General features: G+C 39.5%; 1 protein-coding gene across 2 annotated transcripts in view; it reads right to left on the bottom strand.

Annotated features, from left to right (window-relative positions):
- The window catches only part of TNPO1 (transportin 1), an 88,466-nt gene extending 75,199 nt beyond the window's left edge, over positions 1-13,267 (bottom strand). For both annotated transcript variants that reach the window (XM_074933103.1, XM_074933101.1), the window contains exon 1: positions 12,971-13,267. The gene's annotated coding sequence lies outside the window, so the exon portion shown is untranslated. The remainder of the gene's footprint in view (positions 1-12,970) is intronic.
- Positions 13,268-19,070: the final 5,803 nt, after the last annotated feature.

Below are 19,070 nucleotides of genomic sequence, written 5' to 3'. Positions count from 1 at the left end.
CCCCTTCCCTCTGGGACCCGCCAGACTCCCCAAGCCAGGCTGCTCTCCCCCACGCACTCCAATGGGAGCTGCAGTGTCTTCACAGGAGGTGGCTGACACACATGTCAAAAACCATAAAAATGAAAAATGAGCCTAAGGGCTAGGCAACAGAGATACAGCACCCTGGGGTGCATCTTGAGTAGGCAACACACATGCATAGCCAGGTTCTTCACAGAATTCTCTAGGAGTGAACGGATTGAGAGCAGCCCTGTGGAGAAGGACTTGGGGCTACTGGTGGATGAAAAATTCGACATGAGCTGACAATGTGCACTTGAATCCCAGAAAGGCAACCATCTCCTGGGTTGCACCAAAAAAAAGGTGGCCAGCAGGTTGACTCTCCCCTCTACGCAGGTCTCATGAGACACCTCTTGGAGTACTGAGTCCAGCTCTGGGGTCCCCAGCACAGGAAAGTCACGGACCTGTTTAAGCAGATCCAGAGGACAGCCACAAAATTTATCAGAGGGATGGAACACCTCTCCTATGGAGAGAGGCTGGGATTGAGGTTGTTGAGCCAGGAGAAGACTCTGGGGAGACCTTATTGAGGCCTTTCAATAGTTAAAGTGGCTTACAGGAAAGATGGAGACAGACTTTTTACCAGACCTGATAGTGACAGAACAAGGGACAATGGTTTTAAACTGAAAGAAAGGAGGATTAGGTTAGATATAAGGAAGAAATTTTGTATGGTGAGGGTAGAACAAGTTGCCCGGAGAAGCTGTGGATGCCCCATCACTACAAGTGTTTAAGGTCAGCTTGGACAGAGGTTTGAGCAACCAGATCTAGTGGAAGATATTCCTGCCCATGGCAGGGGGGTTACACTTGTTGATCCTTAAAGATCCCTTCCAATCCAAACCATTCAGTGGTTCTATGTTTCTATGACTTATGTGGCCAGCTGTCCTGGCAAGAAGACCACTGCACATTCATTCATGGCTGCAGGTACCCCAACAACTTACAGCAATGACCTGTACTTGCACTGCAATCCTAACTCTTCGACAGCAAGCATTAGGTATTTTTTTATTAAACAAAGAAAGCTAAACATTTTCACCCAATTTCTAAAGTTTACAGAGCATTTAGAAAAGCACAGTCTTGAGACAAACTTGGTAACCTGGGCACTTTCTTCACCCAGACAATCCTCTATGTCTGCCTCTTAGGCATGCACATCCCCCTCCCATCCCCCTGCATACTACCATGATTTCACAATAATCGAAATTCATTGACACTGTCTTCCATAAAGAGAATGTTTTCACAGCCACTTGTCTAAGCACCATAATGTTGCTGTGTTACATCAGCTCTAGCATTGCACCAGGCTGCTACCACTTTTTTAAAACATCATTATAATATGTTTTAAAGGTTATTTTCTAATCCTCTTTGTTGCAGAGGAAAACTTGAAAACACGACTGGACTGAATGAAGTTTATACCCATAACAAGTCTGTCATCTATTATTCCAACAGTTATGCCAATTTGATTTTCATGGGGCCCGTCTGATGATCTTGCAACTACTAATGCTTCAGTACTGTATCTAAATCTCCTTGTGCTGAAAGATCTATATATGCCCATTTAAAAGGCTGCTTCCCCGTATTAAAAGGCCTACCCACACAATCCAATAAAATACCTGTTATTTTTCCCGTGTTATTTTACTGCATAACGTTCAGAGCAGATTGCATTGTAGTTCTAGACTGCATTTAGTTCTGTTACACTGATTTATAGCTTAATACTTATACCTTGCAATAATCACTGTATATCCATAACCTCACAATAAAACCCAGCCTCTCAGCTAACATGAAAGTAGGTACGTGGAGCTATGTCTTCCAGTTCAGCCTTCACTAGAAGAGAGACCTAAGTTCTATAACTTACCTCTGGCTTTGGGGGTCTACATACCAACCATAGCTACAGAAGGCAAGATGCCATAACATTAGGGTACAGATGTGTTAGCTGCAGTTGTTGTGGCTGGGAAAAAGGACTTAAGAGCCAAATTCTTAAGTCTTGTATTGAAAACATGAAACTTGACAGGTCAGAGTAAAAGCTGCTGATAGAAATTTTTTAAATTGTTTAATAATATTTTATTATATTAAAAAAAAAAAGCAGAACAAATATTTAAATCAAAAAGAGTTTAAACAGTATGGCAATAAAAATGCGTTTACAGTATATTTGCACATTATAAACTGTATGCTTTATATGGTGATAGATGGCAAACGTTTACAAGGTGTAAGAGAAATGGACCCATTTAACTTTTTCACTTTCCACATTTAATGCACAAAACCCGAGATAGAAATCTAAATAGACACTGCAAATACAGCAGCTACTTTGAATCCAGGGAACCACAGCTTTCATGCTTCTATACTTCATTCACAAAAGATACCTATCTGAATTTCCTATGGCATCAGCTGAATGCTGGCCTGCTTTCCTCCTGACACAATGCTGTGTGATTCTGATGTTTGCCCAAATGGCCAGTCCTCTGCTATTCTTTTCCTAACAGTTTTCAGCCTGTCGGTCAGCTGCAGTCAGATCTGACAGGTGGAGGTCTCCAAAAGATAATGAAGTTCACATCTTGCAACAAACAACAGGGAGCCAGGTAGGGGAGATGAACTGTACTAACAAGGAAATGTTGGAAGGTGTAGAAAGAAGGCATAGTATCCTATGACAGTATGTTTGTTATCCTGCCAGTTTATCAGTACCAACTTGTTGGCTAGTCCATCCCAAATATGTAATTTAAAATGAGACTTATAATACAGTTTCTGGTCCCGCTGTTGGTCCAAAGATGTGTGAAGAAGTTCATGGTGACACAGAGGGTTTAGTGGGTACAGGGGGGGGGGAACTAAAAATACCCAAGTTATGGTGCATGTAATCCCTATCTATAAACTGATTTGTCAGCTAGAGAGCCAAGGAGTCATAAGCAAGACATGCTCCCCTTCTAAGAGCCCCATAGGGCCAGTGTGAAAGTCTAATGGAGAGTGGAGATTGACAGTGGACTATCGTGGCCTGAATGAAGTCACGCCACTGCTGAGTGCTGCTGTGCCAGACATGTTGGAACTGCATATGAACTGGAGTCGAAGGTGGCCAAGTGGTCTGCCACGATTGATATTGCCAACGCATTTTTCTCCATCCCTCTGGCAGCAGAGTTCAGGCCACAGTTTGCTTTTACCTGGAGGGGTGTCCAATACACCTGGAATCGACTGCCCCAGGGGTGGAAACACATTTGCCCCACCATTTGCCATGGACTGATCCATGCTGCACTGGAACAAGGTGAAGCCCCAGAACATTTACAATACACTGATGGCATCATTATATGGGGTAATACAGCAGAATAAGTTTTTAAGAAGGGGGAGAAAATAATCCAAATCCTTCTGAGAGCCGGTTTTGCCATAAAGCGCAGTAAAGTCAAGGGACCTGCACAAGAGATGCAGTTCTTAGGAGTAAAATGGACGTCATTAGGAGTAAGATGGACATCATCAGATTCCAATGGAGGTGATTAATAAAATAACAGCTATGTCCCCAAAAACTAACAGAAAAAAACCACAAGCTTTCTTGGGTGTTGTGGATTTCTGGAGACTGGCACATTCCAAATTACAGTCAGACTGTCAGCCCTCTCTATCAAGTGACTCAGAAAAAGAATGATTTTGTATGGGGCCCAGAGCAGCGACAGGCTTTTGAACAAATTAAGTAAGAAATAGTTCATGAAGTAGCCCTCAGCCTAGTCTGGGCAGGACAAGATGTTAAAAATGTGCTTTACGCTGCAGCAGGGAAGAATGGCCCTACCTGGAGTGTCTGGCAGAGAGCACCAGGGGAGACTCGGGGTCGAGCCCTGGGATTTGGGGTCAGGGATACAGAGGATCACAAGACTGCCACACTCCAACTGCAAAGGAGATACTGGCAGCATATGGAGGGGTTCGAGCTGCTTCAGAGGAGATTGGGACTGAAGCACAGCTCCTCCTGGCACCCCGACTGCCAGTGCTGGGCTGGGTGTTCAGAGGGAGTGTCCCCTCTACACACCGTGCAACTGATGCCTCGTGGAGTAAATGGGTCACATTAATCACACAAGGGGTCGAATAGGGAGCCCCAGCCATCTGGGAATATTGGAAGTGATCACAGATTGGCCAGAAAGCAAAGATTTTGGAATGGATCCAGAGGAAGAGGTAGCACATGCTGAAGAGGCCCCACCATATAATAAACTACTGGATAACGAGAAGCGATATGCCCTGTTTACCGACGGGTCCTGTCGCATTGTGGGGAAACAGAGAAGGTGTAATGCAGCTGTGTGGAGCCCCACACGATGGGTTTCTGAAGCTGCTGAAGGAGAAGGTGAATCAAGTCAGTTCACAGAGGTGAAATCTGTCCTGTTGGCCTTGGATATCGCTGAGTGAGAGAAGTGGCTGGTGCTCTACCTCTGCACTGACTCATGGATGGTGGCAAATGCCCTGTGTGGGTGATTACACAGTGGAAGCGGAGCAACTGGCAGTGCAGACGCAAACCCATCTGGGCTGCTGAATTATGGCAAGATATTGCTGCTCGGGTAGAGAATCTGGTTGTGAAAGTACACCATGTAGACACTCATGTACCCAAGAGCCGGGCCACTGAAGAACATCAGGACAACCAACAGGCGGATCAGGCTGCCAAGATTAAGGTGGCTCAAGCAGATCTGGACTGGCAACATAAGGGTGAACAATTTCTGTCTCCCTGGACCCATGACTCCTCAGGCCATCAGGGAAAAGATGTGACATACAGATGGGCTCGTGACTGAGGAGTGGACTTAACCATGGATGCTATTGCACAGGTAATCCAGGTATGTGAGACATGTGCTACGATCAAGCAAGCCAAACGGTTAAAACCCATGTGGTATGGAAGATGATGGTCAAAATATAAATAAGGGGAGGCCTGGCAGATTGATTATATCACGCTCCCACAAACTCAGCAAGGCAAACACTATGTGCTTACAATGGTGGAAGCAGCCACTGGATGGTTGGAAACTCATGCCATGTCCCATGCCACTGCCCAGAACACCACTGTAGGCCTTGAGGAGAAAGTCTAATGGCAGCATGGCACGCCAGAAAGATTGAGTCAGATAATGGGACACATTTCCAAAACAACCTCATAGACACCTGGGCCAAAGAACATGGCATGGAGTGGATATATCACATTCCCTACCATGCACCAGCCTCTGGGAAAATTGAGAGATACAATGAGTAGCTAAATAGAAACTACACTGAGAGCAATGGGTGGTGGAACTCTCAAATACTGGGACGTGCATTTAGCAAAAGCCACCTGGTTAGTCAGTCCCAGATGACGTGCCAAGCAAGCTGGCCCTGCTCAATCTAACCTCCTACATTCTGGGTTAGGGATGAAGCCCCCATACTGAGCATTAGGAATATGTCAGGGAAGACTGTCTGGGTTACTCCTGTACCAGGTAAAGGTAAACCCGTGTGTGGGATTACTTTTGCCCAAGGACCTGAGTGCACTTGGTGGGTGATGCAGAAGGACGGAGAAGTCCGATGTGTGCCTCAGGGAGATTTGATTTTAGATGAGAATAGCCAATGAACTGGACTATCAAATAACCCTGTTATTGCAATTGGTGCCTCGCAACATCCCCGTGCCACATCCAAAGCCTCCTGCTCCACTGACTGAGCCAACTCTGCCTCATTCCTCAGCCTTATAGACTGTCATAACAGATGGAACCCAAAGTTATGGACTAAATGAACTCAGAAAACATTGTGAAAGGATGGCTCATAGACTAAGGGAATGATATCTGTGAGACCTGAAAAAAAAAAAAAAAAAAAAAAAAAGTGTGGTTATTCCTTAAAATGTATTTGGAAACCTGAGCATAACGTCAATGGTATGGAATAAGAGGTGGATACTGTCCTGGTTTCGACCAGGATGGAGTTAATTTTAATTGGAGTATTTCACACCATGTGATGTCATGCCCAGGTAGCTGCTCTCTCTCTCTCTCTCTTTCTCTCTCTCTCTCTCTTGGCTTTTTGCTGGGGGTTTTTCATGTGCGCCATGTGCTCATCAGGCAGTGTTGTTGCTGTGGGGGGTGGTTGCCGCTCCCAGTAAGCCACTGTTGCGTTTTACCCATTTTCTTTTTGAACTCATTATTGTTACTGTTGTTCTCTTGTTATATTTAGTAAATTCTTTCTTTTTACTCAACCCATGAATTCTCTTCTTTTGTCCCTCCCCTATCTTACCAGAGGGAGGAGGGGGAGGTGAACAGCCAGACACGTGGACTCTGGCTGCCGACTGAATTCAAACCTCCATGTTTGCAAACTTGCAAACAATCACTTAAGTGAATTTTGGTTTGTTGAATAGAGAAATAGGAAAAAACATAAGGTGTTCTATGGATGGTGGTAATGTGTCCTGTGATTGCTCCAGGTTTTTTTGTCTTCTCTTTGTAAGTAAGTTGTGCAGGTTTAGCTCCTGCCAGGATTGGAGAGCACGTTGCCGTTGCCCCTCCCCTACCCGCGGCCGGTCGAGCTGGAAGTTAGGCACAGACCCGGGCTAAAGTAACAAGGAATTTAATACAACAGAGTGATAGAACAATCTGAACAACAACAGTAGCAATGATAATAACAATGAACAGCAATAACAGTGAACCAGATAAAAGATATACAGAGAAATACCGCTAGGTGATCAAGGAGCAAGCCCGCCACGTGTAAGCGACCCCCAAAACCAGAAGCGAAAGTAAAAAGGCTCCCCCCCTGGACCTGACGTCAGCATGGTATGAATAACCCGGCTGGAGATCCCTTCCCCCTCTCTCTCTACTAAAAAAAAAACAAAACACCTAGCTAAACCAGGACAGTAAGTATAAAGTTATAATTGAATAAAACCTTAAAATTAATGTAAAGCTGTTGTGATATTTGTCTGAGTTTGACATTTCAAAACAATAGGTGGAAGAACAGTTACTGTCTGATTTATAGCAGTGAGATGTCAACTTAGGTGGTCATGGACCATATTTAAATGTTAATATTACTATCAAAGTCAGGGGAAACCCAAAACTGTGATTCTCCATCATCTAGTACCTGTGATGTTTATTCTTGCTTAATGTTGGTAGATTTGTTAGAGTATTAGCAGTTACTGTGGTCCCTAGACAAGAAATGGCTGAGATGAAGAAACCTAGGAAAAAATGAGCCTCTGACAGAAAGCTGCTGTTCTAAAAAGGGAGAAGAAATTGCAAATATATTTGCATTAATACATTATTTTTAAGGCAGTAAGAAGAATAAGATGGATGGATGGATGGATGGATGGATGGATGGATGGATGGATCGATGGGCAGACAGAAGGAAGGAAGGTTTAAGTAGTTAATGAAATGTATACTGGTGTACAGTTAATTACTGTAGTAAAATATAGCAGGATTTTTTCAACAATATGCAGTTTATATCTTTTGGAAGCATTAGATGTGAGAACAAAGTAAGATGAATAACTTGGCGAAGACCTGGTCAGTAACTGTGAGAAACACACGATTAACTGGGTGTGCTGCTCAGACAAAAATATCACAGATCACTTCATTTAATAGAGAAGATTAATTAATTTCATAAACAAAATTTTCCATTGACCTTCAGTATGTGCAAAATTACTGACTTAACTATTTCCTGGTCTACAAGAACATAAAAATACCACTGCCATTTTACCTATCTAAAGAGTATTTCTTTTTAGTGAAGTTATGAACAATCTCTCTTAAGCTGGGTACTGAAAGAACTCACTGTTAAAAGAAATTACATATGAACTTCTTATATTTGGGTTACTGCTTGTGAGAATTTGATCCACATTTTTCTAAACTGAAAATATTTTTTTCAACTACATACAGTCAAGATGGTGTTTAGTGTTAGCTGTTGAGATCTATCTCAAGTAAGTTTCTATTTCATATCACAACAAAGGAATAAACTGCCTTCCTAAAGGTTTTGATTCACAATTGAAGATAAACTTAGCAGTAGCAACTAAAGCTGTTATTGCCTCAAGCAATCTACACCAGCCATTCCTCTGAGATTAGTCATAGAATGCCAAACACATTTTAGTGGAATTTAAAATATAAATGCACTGTAGTAAAGGTAGAAGTGTATTGATTATAGTGTGTTTAAACTAAAACAAATGAAAGATAAACTTTAAGGATCTAATTTCACTGGGAAGGCTGAAGGTCAGGAAGGTTAAAAGCTGGTATGTTAAATAAATGAATGGGGAACATGTGTGAAGCAGGCCATCAACATGTAAACCAAGGCTGGTGTCACTTGCAGACATAAGAAAAAAATTCATCATCTGTCCAAGTACCATTTTTAACAGAAAAAATCTTCATGAACATTTTCTGTCATCTTCATGTTCTTGGTTGCCCACCCAAGTTTTTTTACTGAACACTGGATCCTGTTTGACTCCTGTTTCATAAAGCTATTTGTTGTCCATCTGGAAACAATGGGAATTCATAGGCAGAAAAATCATTGGAGATCATCTGAAGGAGTTGAGTAAGCTGCACTGGGAATGTTATCTACAGCCATTAGCACTGTGTTTTACAGAAGTTTTCAATTCCTTTCTTCTGAGTGGAGAAGTGACAGTAGTAGAACCAGCAGAAAAGATCTAAGTGCCTACCAGGCAAAGATTTATTACCTGGGGATGAAAAGATTTACAAAGAGTGTTGTAGAGACACAGGCATAGACCACTTACTTCTGTCTTTACAGAGAGTGAAGGCAACAGCAGCAAAGAAGTGGTGAAAGCCCCTCTTCTTTTCAGGGGCAGTGCTGGTGACTACATTAACCAGCTCTGAAAGTCTGTATGTGATTTATCTCCCAGACAGTGGTGACGGAGGAGTTCAAAAGAAAAAAAATACTATGAGAGGTTAGAGATTGGCCAAGTTGGGAAAGATGAAAAAAACTTTGTGAAGAAGAACTAGAGAAAGACAGAGCACTGGAAGAAAGAGAAGGGTTATAAAAGAGAGAAAAAGATAGTGAGGGTATCAGGTAGGTATCCAAGGTATGTGAGCAGTGGAGCTGGAAATAAAAAGGACTCAGAGAATGGGAAGAGAAGGAGGGTTTCCAGCTTTCTCCTCCTCCTTTTAATTTACCAAGTTCTTTCTTAGAATAAAATGTTGTATAACTTACTTTGTTGCTCCTTGATTTGTTTTTATATTTTTATAAATTTATATTTATACAAATTTTAGATATTTTTATAAATTGTTATATCCTAAAGCACCACTTTCCAAATGGTGAGGTGTGGAGTGTACCTGGTGAAGCTGTCTTGGCCCTGCAGAAGCAGCCTGGGTGTTGTTGCTCCTGGGACGAGTGTGCTGAGGAGCCAGGGCAGAGCTGGCTGCAGTGCTGATGCAGGGGCCTGCCTGCCCGGTGAGCCTGGTTGGGTGAGAGTTCTGCCAGCACCAGCGGTACGGCTGGCAGGGCAAAGGTGAGGTGATGACAGGCATGTGAGACTGAATAAGCACTTTGTGATCTACTGCTAATTTTTCAGAGTGTCTTTGGTGAAAAGACTTTGTGAAAGGCTGGCCTAGATGTTGCAGGGGTTATTTTTTGTTTGTGTGATCGTTGGAAGTCCCATGCACAAAGAGTGCACTGTCTGTGGCATCCAGAGTGATTACCAAATCCTTTAAAAAGGAATCAGGAGAAGTTTCAAAGGTCTGGATACAAAGGAGACCCAAAGACACACCTGTATGTGTCCCAAAATGTTCTGATAAAAATATATATTGCGGTATTTTGCCCAAATAATATAATAATTTCATTATTTCTTAAATGTCTGCTTAAAGAGATGGCAACGAATCCTCATCTAGTGAATGAGAAAACACGAAATTCCATCTGTAATCAGGTTAGCTAGATTTGTGCTAGCTTTGACACAGCTGTGATTTCTGTGTGTCTTCTTATACTGTATGCTTAAGAAGAAATACAATTACTGATGCATTAGGATACATGATCTCAAAGTGCTCAGCCATGATGACATAAAAATAGAGAAATTGGTTGCTCACATTCCAGCAAGTCATATTTGTAAGTAACTTGATACTAAAAGCCAAAATGATGACATGACAAATGTAAATTGCAAGAAGTCTAAGAACTATATTATGAAACATCTCAGTATTACAAACAAGGTTAGGTTGCTTTTCTCTTCTGCTTTAATTTTTTTTGTTATGCTTACAGGTATAGAGTATAAATAAGAAATTGTATATATTTCATGGTTACAGCTTAAAATATATTACAACATCCAAGTCATATCCAGGTCTAGATAACCAGGAAATTTGTATAGTAAATATAAAATTATGACATTGTCTCTAACTCTGACTTCATCAAAAGCATTGGCAGAATTCTTATGTGGTGCTAGGATTTCACTTACTGCCCAATGGAGACCAAAAGGCCAAAGACCCGTATTTCTCAAGGGCACCAACATTTAAAATATGGGAATATCCACTTACATTATCATGAGGTCAAATATTTAGTAAAATGCTTATGTTTAACTTAAAGAAATTATTCCAAAGGAACTCTGGCTGATTACAGTACTTCTGTGATAGCCACCTTTGAAAAATCTAATAGCATCTCTTGAGCAAGGCATCATCACTATATTTTAAAAAGCATCACTCTTTTTTTTTCCTTCACAGTAAAAATGGCTGTTGAAACAATAAAGTCAAAGCTATTTTTTTTAAAAAAAGGAGAATGATGAACATGTTAGGCATGAGAGAAAAAGTTACTCTCTCTCCTTAAGTCCCTGAAAGAAAGAATGAGTAACTGGACTTGTGTTTACTTAGATATTGGAAATTTATCAAAGGACTAAGATCCCTGGAAAGTGTTCCTGTACAAGCTGTAAACATTCTTGCTAAGGAAACATGTTTCAAAAGACATTAACTGACCTTTCCCGGACAAAATATTCCCCTATAAAATATCAGAGATGAGCCTCAAAAAATCTCACTGTTCTAAACAGTCATTAACTGAGCTAAGTTAATTAACAGTCTTTGAGGCATTAAGTTTGTTTGAATGGCAGCAGAGCTCTTGCTTTGGCATGTATTTCTTCATGATCCCTGGAGGCATTCTGACTGCTGGCCAGAGTCATCCTGGAGATTACTGAAGGCATTTGTTGCACAACCTTTCTTGTATTCACTGTTGCAGTTTTGAAAGCGGTAATAATTTCACTGCTTGTGACCAAATTGTGTCTTATTGCAGATATAAAAGGATGGGTGGAGGCTACCTGATGTCATTTTATTCCTTTAGTGTATCTCCGGGCATGGAATATTGTCAGTTCTCACTTCCATCTCAAACGTGGAGGAATGGCGAGGACATGATAGCTGTGGTTCTCTCCCTTCTGCCTCTCCAAGCCTGGGCATTGGAAAGGGTACTTCCAGGAAGGCACACAGAGGCTTTCAGAGAGGTACTTTGTACTGCACCAGGGACATTCCCCTTGGAGATGTGGGAGCTGAGAAAAGGAATGTGCCCCATAAGGGATGAAAGTCAGCTGTTTATTTCTTTCAGTCTTAGCAGCACTGCGTTATTACGCTTAATCTATTTTTATACAGAGTCTGTGGCTCTCTTTCATTGGCCTACAATAAAAGCCTCCCATGATCTTCATCCAGTGCTATTTTCTAGTGTTGGTGAAAGGAAAAACAGACAGCCACAGTTGGCAAAATTTTATCATTCTGGATTTTTTTCTATTAAAAAATTAATACAAGCATGAAAAACTTAGACACTAAAATTTCTAGTATGAATACTTTCATGGCTGTAAAACCCTATTTCAATTCTCCAAGTTCTTAACAGATGGTCACTAGTCCCAGAAGGTTCTACATGGAGAAATTCTTTAAGTGCCCCATGATCTGTCATGTTCAGACTGTGTATTTAGTTTATATGTAGCTCCTTTTGTCATGAAGGGACATCAGATTACTTTGGAGCTTGTAATAATTTTGTAGACCTTAGACTCTGTATCAATTTCCTGCCATTACTGAAAACTCTTTCCCACAGCCTTGATCTGGCAGACTTCTGCCAACCTTCAAATTTTCTTGTAGCCTTTTTTTCACAGTTTAACATTAAATTTTTAAATGCCACATTTTGGGTTTTGCTGGTTTATCTTGCTCCCTATAAGCCTATGACCAAGTATCGAAATCACATGGATCATTAGTAGTTTCAGTTTGGAAATAATTTCCCTAGACGGCAGCTAGTAGCAGAGCTCGACAACCAACATGCCTATTCCATAAGAAATATTGCATATTAATGAACCTATTTGTTTCCCAATTCTGTACAGGGAGGTGAGCATCCTTTCTGTCTGTCATCTTTAAATAACATTTATATTCATCAAACATCTTAACTTCCCTAGCAATTAAAAAAAAAAAAATTACTGAAGTTTCCTCCCGCAAAATACTTATATTATTGCTGGTTGGAGAAGTGTTTCTTTTTGTATCTGTAAAAGCTATGCTAATGATTTCTTTATAGATATAATTCTTCAAGACTGATTTACTGTGTTTGTCACTGTGCTATATCCCTTCGGAAAAATAAAAAAACCCAAAACATATAAATTTAAAAAAAAAAATATTTATGAAACAGAAAATGTGTTTAGGTACAATAAGCCAATATAATAGTTTTGTTCATTCCTTTGGTATGCCAGATTTTAGAACTGATGGACAATACATTTGCTGTCAAGGACAGAAGCATATGGCAGCTCTAGGTGAGAAAAATCTAATTTCTGAACTCAACAGAATATAATTCCGTATAAACTTAATAATTTGCTTTATTTTCTTTTGGAGATATTTTTCAAATCATAATGTATCCATATACAGAAAGGTTGAGGTTGGAAGGGACCTCTGGAGGTCATCTGGTCTAACCTTCCTGCTCAAGCAGGACCACATTGATCTGGTTGCCCAGGACGAGGTCCAGATGTCTTTTGATCTGCAAGGACAGAGACTTCACCACCTCTCTGGGCAACCTCTGCCAGTGCTCAGTCACTGTCACAGTTAAAAAAAAAAAAAAAAGAGTGTTTTCTTACCTTCAGGAGGAACTTTCTGTGTTCCTGTCTCTGGTCCTATCACTGGGGACCACTGGAAAGAGATTGGCTCTGTCTTCTATGTACCCTCCCTTCAGGTATTTATATCTATATATAAGATCCTCCCTGAGACTTCTCTTCTCCAGACTGAAGAGTCCCACCTGTCTCAGCCTTTCCTCATGGGAGAGATGCTTCAGTCCCTTCATCATCTTTGTGGTCCTTCATGGGGCTCTCTCCAGTATGTTCATGTCCCTCTTGCAATGGACAGCCAGCAGCTGGACATACTACTTGAAGTGTAGCCTCACCAGTGCTGAGTAGAGGAGAAGGATCACCTCTCTTGACCTGCTGGCAATACTCCTCTAATCCAGCCCAGGATACATTAGCCTTTGCAGCAAGGGCTCTAAATAACAAACTGTTTTCTTGCACGGTATTTATTAGGGACTTTTTTGTAGAAAAATACCTTTTTTTTCAATGTTTAAGATGTTCCTTTTGATATTGCTGTGCTTTTCTCAACAACAATGTGATGGCAGTGATTTTTCTAAAATCAACCATGACAAGATCTACTTCATTATTTAACCCAAAGTACATAATTTGAGATAATTTCCAAATAATACCCCACGTCTAGTGCATTAGCTTTGTAGTTCAACACAACTAGTAATTTCCCAGAACAGAGTTCATGAATGAATTATTACTAAGAAGCACATTGAAATGTTGCCTTTATATTTATATAATGCTTTGGAAATCTGTGCCATGGGAGGGTGTTGAAGAAAACAGAGATGGAGTAGCATGCTCTTGGGTGTTCATACAGGTAGTGGACTTCTAAGGGCACAGTCTTGCATATTCTCACTCCTCTGGGTCAATTTTACAAATGCAAGTTGTGCTTTTAGTTGCAATTCTATTAAGACAAGCTAGCACAGAAAGTGAGGAGGTTACACAATTGTAATGAACCAAGAGGAGCATCAGTTCTCTGTTCATTTCATCCATGACTCTCTGCAGTGTTGTTGTCAGAAGGGAGGAGAGTTTACAAGGGAAGGATGCTACCAAAAATGTGTCTGTTTGGGGTTTTGATAAATATTTCTAAGGAAGTCAAGCAGTATAAATCGAAATTATACAGATCAAGTAGAATGATGTCATGGCAATAGACAGTGAAGACAGTCCCAGTGATGTTTGTTGACTCATGTTTATTAACTTGAAGTTGCTTCCATTTTACAGGTGGGGAACCTCAAGTAATAGAGATTCTACCTGGTGTCCATTAACCTTTAGTGCATTGGAGTCTACCTGTATTGGGGGCCTTTTTTGAGAGAATTAGGGCAAGATATTCTGAGTTGCTGTTAATTTCTATCTTCTGTTTGTTTCAAGCTTGTCTAAATGAAAAATTTTGAAAATGAGTGCCTAGGTAACTTGGCAGCATCACCCAGGAGTTCTTTGGGACAGCTACCAGACTCACTTTAATCTACCATCTCTGAGACCTGTCCTTTATAATCACAAAACTGTGGACTCCTCATTCTTATTTGTCACCAGGTTTCAACCATTGTCCTTTCTTCTTCTAGAGTTGCCCAGTATTTAACAATCACAGTATAACACCTGGCAGATACTACTTGTGTTTACATTTTTGTTCTTCCCCTTCATAACTGAGAGCAGTAAGAGCCTTAACACTTGTATGCCATTTGTCCTTCAGTGGGGCAGCTGATGTACATTCTTCCCCCACTTAGATAAAGAGCAGTTTAATGAGATTTGAGTGCTGTTTCTGGTAAGAGGCCAGTGGCTGATTAGTGAACTAGGAGTGTACTGACCTCTTCCTTTAACCTGCTTTATATTCACTGCAAGTTGACAGAGCAGTGCAAAGCTTAGAGACAAATATTTAATGGTATTTCCATAATCCCACATCCAATTTTTCACTCATAAGTACCTTTATACATGCAGCAGGCTTACTGAAAATTATTTGATTTCCATAGTCCACCACTGAAACTGAATATGTGGACATAGGTGCTAGCTGTGTAGAGAACCCATGCTTCACCTTCCAGAAGTAATCTTTGATTTTACATATTTTGAAGTATTTTTTAAAAATATTTTGATAAATACGATTATTTTCTTTAACTATTTTTCTGTTAGTGGTTAAGCATGACTTAAAAAAACCTCAACAACTATGTGTTTGGATTTTTCTTCACATGATGGAGCATATCTGTACTGGTATTTATCATATTTGCAAGATAAAAATTCAGAGGAATACCAGAGTCTTTTAAACTCCATTAAACTGATTTTTAGACCTGTCTTGCATCAAGTAATGGATAGAAAAGGGTTACAGCAGAATACATCTATAAAAATTCTACAGTAAATCAAACTCTGTTGGAATGTAACAGTTGCTGCCTTCGTGAGTGTCAATGCTATTTGCTGATGCAGCTTAGTGCAGTTGAACCACCACAAGGGAGACATTTCAAGAGCTCGGTGTTCAAGCATCTCTTGGATGAAATCCATAAAAGAGCAGACATGAACTGAGTAATAAATCCTGTAGACATATATGCTGGTGCCGTGAAATGGTATCAGTAATCCTATCCACAGTTGCAATTAAAGAATCACAGAAGAAGTCTACCAGTATTTTTCCTTTTAGTAAAAAAACCTAATCATGAAAGCAACATTAAGAGATGATAGAAATTTTTATATAAAAGTGATGTTTTATTTCCAGTTATTAATATTTTATAATGGTGAAATATATAACTGCCTTTCTTTCTGTTAAAGCTAAAACGTAAAAAATATGCCAATAAAGTCCAGGCCCTTAGGCTTTTTATGCACAAAGAGGCAGACATGAAAGATTCTGCATATATCCAGTAATATGCTGGCATTCTCAAATTCCATAGAAGTGTATAACAGCTGGTTGTATATGCTTGAACATCTCAAGACAGCTTATGACACTGCAGATTGAAGGCTCCTAACTCATTAAAATCTACAGAAGACTTCCAGTCTTAAATAACTAGAAAGTTGCAGCCTGCTTTTTGCAAGACCATGAGTCAAAATACACTGAGGACATGGTTTTCAGGACTGCACATAATAATGGACAAATAATTCTAATTACCAGGATGTTACAGGTGCAAATCCATCCTGAACCACCTGTGACCCTCTTGGTGTCTCCTAGGATTTCTGAGGTTGCTCTGATGGCTGTTGTCTTTGACAGAGTACTTCCTAATCATCACATCTGAGTGATAGAAGTTATGTTGACAAAAAAAAAAAAATAGGTAGCATGGAAATTAAAACACATAATAGAAAGATTATTCAATGGCAGATATGTAACTGGTAATTAGATTGCATTACAAATAATGAAATATTGTATCACACATAGGTGTTACAAATAGCAAGTAGTTATTAGGCATGCATGGAAGAGCTTTCAAATTGTCTCCCTCATGATCCATTAGTGTGTTTCTGTATTAACCTTGCTAACCTACAGATTATGGGTGGCCATTATTTGGGCAGGAGAAATACAGTTCCATTCACATGGTGTATTTAATGATTAAGAACAGAAAGATACTATTTTCATATAGTTTGCATCTCATTCAACTTTATTTTCTGAGTGATTGTATTGATTTCACACTTGTTTTAATGTGAATTTGATTGAACTAAATTTGACCCTTCATTTCTAAGTCAGCATTTTAATTTAGTTCCTCTAGTGGGCTAGGGTCCTACAGCACGCATTCAGAGCAGCACTAGCCATTTCTGTGCTTATATTTTCCTGTACATATCCTTTTCAAATTGATATTAACAATGCCATCGTGATGTGGACGGTGTACCTGGTGAAGAGTGCAAGCAAATTTCACTTAATTTTGAATGTGTGTTTTGATTTATTTTCCAGGCCCCCAGTCAAAGGGTAACTTCTGTTATATGATACATGCAGGAAGGATTTCAATGCCTGTGTATACAGATTTTAAGATATGTGCACAGTGCAGGACTGTGCCTTCACTATGATTTCATAAAGATATTTCTTTCCAAGAAATGGAGAGGGATTTGTGGATTTTGCAGTTGGCTGCTGGTGAGTAGGGCTATTTTATGTGTCAGACTTCCTTGAAGAATCACTTGGCATGGACTTGCTTCCTCTGGTTGGACCATGAGAGAGATCTTGTAGAAGGGGAATTTTGGTTTGCAAGAGGAAATTCAGACCAGTTCTTTCCCTTCGGTACAGTTTTGACCCATTACACTAAATTTTGTATAGCTGATAAAATTCATGGGCCTTTTCCTGCAGTATATTCCAGGAGGCATTAAGGCTCCAACTTGCCAAGTGAAAATGAAGTTGGCTTTGTTAAAGTTGTTGGAGGAATGTTGGAGGAGGGGAAAATGGTCAAGATAAAGACATATTTGAAATTCATTTGGGAGTGGACAGGGTAACAACAGCAAAACCCCTACACCAGGAGTACTTGGTACAGTCATCACAAGATCTTTTTAAACTAGTTGAAGAATTTGAGTTTTACTAATCTTTTCACACTTTGCTCTATTTATGATGAAATCCACACTAAAATGTATCATGATTTAAATACATCTAGGCCAACAGTTGTTATCTTGACTTAATAATAGTTTTTTTTGAAATCTGATTAATTTTAAATTTGTAGCACACCTACATTTCACAGGAGTAATCGCATAATCCAGATAATCTGAAGTTAATCTGTTGATGACCCTAACCCAGACTGCACTGTGTTGTATTCTGCATTCCTGTCCATTGATTAAGCTATTTTTAACTAGTTCAAGAAAACGGTCTTTACTATAAATAAAAAGGCACAGCTCCCCATCCCAACTGTAAAAAAAAATAGATTTATACTAATAATGAATTAATGAAATAAAGGCTGAAAGTAGCCCATCAGGAAGGCCAGATGACAGCAACACAACTGTATTGTCTTTTATTTATAATGGGACCCCTCGTCCCGTTTCCTCTGTTGAAGAATGCCATACTTATACAGCATATTTTTTTGCTACTTACTAGTTCTTTTACTCTGTGAGTAGGTGAAGAGAATGTTTGGCAATAGGATAAGAAACAACTTCATTTTTTAAAATATTCATTTAGACCAACACAAACACATTAGCCTAATGTTTTGGATACCATTTAGCTCCTAAGATTAAAACGGCTGACATTTACTTTTTAAAACTAACTTTAGAGGCAGATTTAGAAACATTAACACATTCAAAAATGTTAAGTAAGAGTAGAATCACCATTTTGTTATTACAAGAGATTTGCATTATTTTATTGATAAAGAGATTACAATTAAATAACCAATTTATCTTTTTAAGTGGTTTGCTGTTTTCCTGCTAGTTGTGTTAATATCCATATTATCTCATCAGCTCTGACAGATTGATTCTGTGGTTTGTTTCTTGGATGAACAGTTCAACTATTTTCTCAAAAACATTCTTCCAACAGGCACCTGAGAAACTTAAAACAGTGTTTAGATCTGCAAATGTCTAGATGTATTTTGGAAAGTGGTATCATGGAAAATATAATAAAAAAGCAGGATACAGTTTACCCATAATTCTGTGACATACAATAATGTATAATTCCCATTATTAATTTTGGGATAGAAAATTGCAGTGGTGATATCATGAAGTGCTTGCTGAAATTCTAAATGCTGATAAGAGCAATTTTTTTTCCTATTTTATAGCTATATGGTTATTAATGTGGCAACCAAAGCAAGTCTGTCTACTAAAATGACTGGTTAATTATTAAAATGATGATGTAGCATCATCTGCAGAAGCTTCTCTGGAGCATAAGAATGAAAAAGCAGTTTTAGACAAATTGCTTTTTTTTTTTTTAAGTTACTTTACTTATAAAGTTTGCATTGGCCCTGTGCTAAAGGATTAATTGAGCCTCTGGGGCAATCAAAGATGAGCTGATGAGGTTTTGAATGGAACCAGAGTGAAAATTTTAAAGTTATAAACCATTCAACTGTGGAAAGTTCCATCTGAAAAGGTATGGTTGGAAACAAATTAGACAGACTGTGATGGGTGTACATAATTACCTAGACTCAACAAAACAATAATATACATATTTGCTTTACTGGGAGAATGAGCCACCAGCTGCTGACTAAGGCTACAGGTCTAGTTAAATACCTAAAAAGTTATTTCAGATTCTTTT

The sequence above is a fragment of the Athene noctua genome, chromosome Z (assembly GCF_965140245.1).
Source record: "Athene noctua chromosome Z, bAthNoc1.hap1.1, whole genome shotgun sequence".
Classification (NCBI taxonomy): Eukaryota; Metazoa; Chordata; class Aves; order Strigiformes; family Strigidae; genus Athene; species Athene noctua.
The sequence above is the reverse complement of the archived record's forward strand: the minus strand, read 5'-3'. Positions and strand labels throughout refer to the sequence as shown.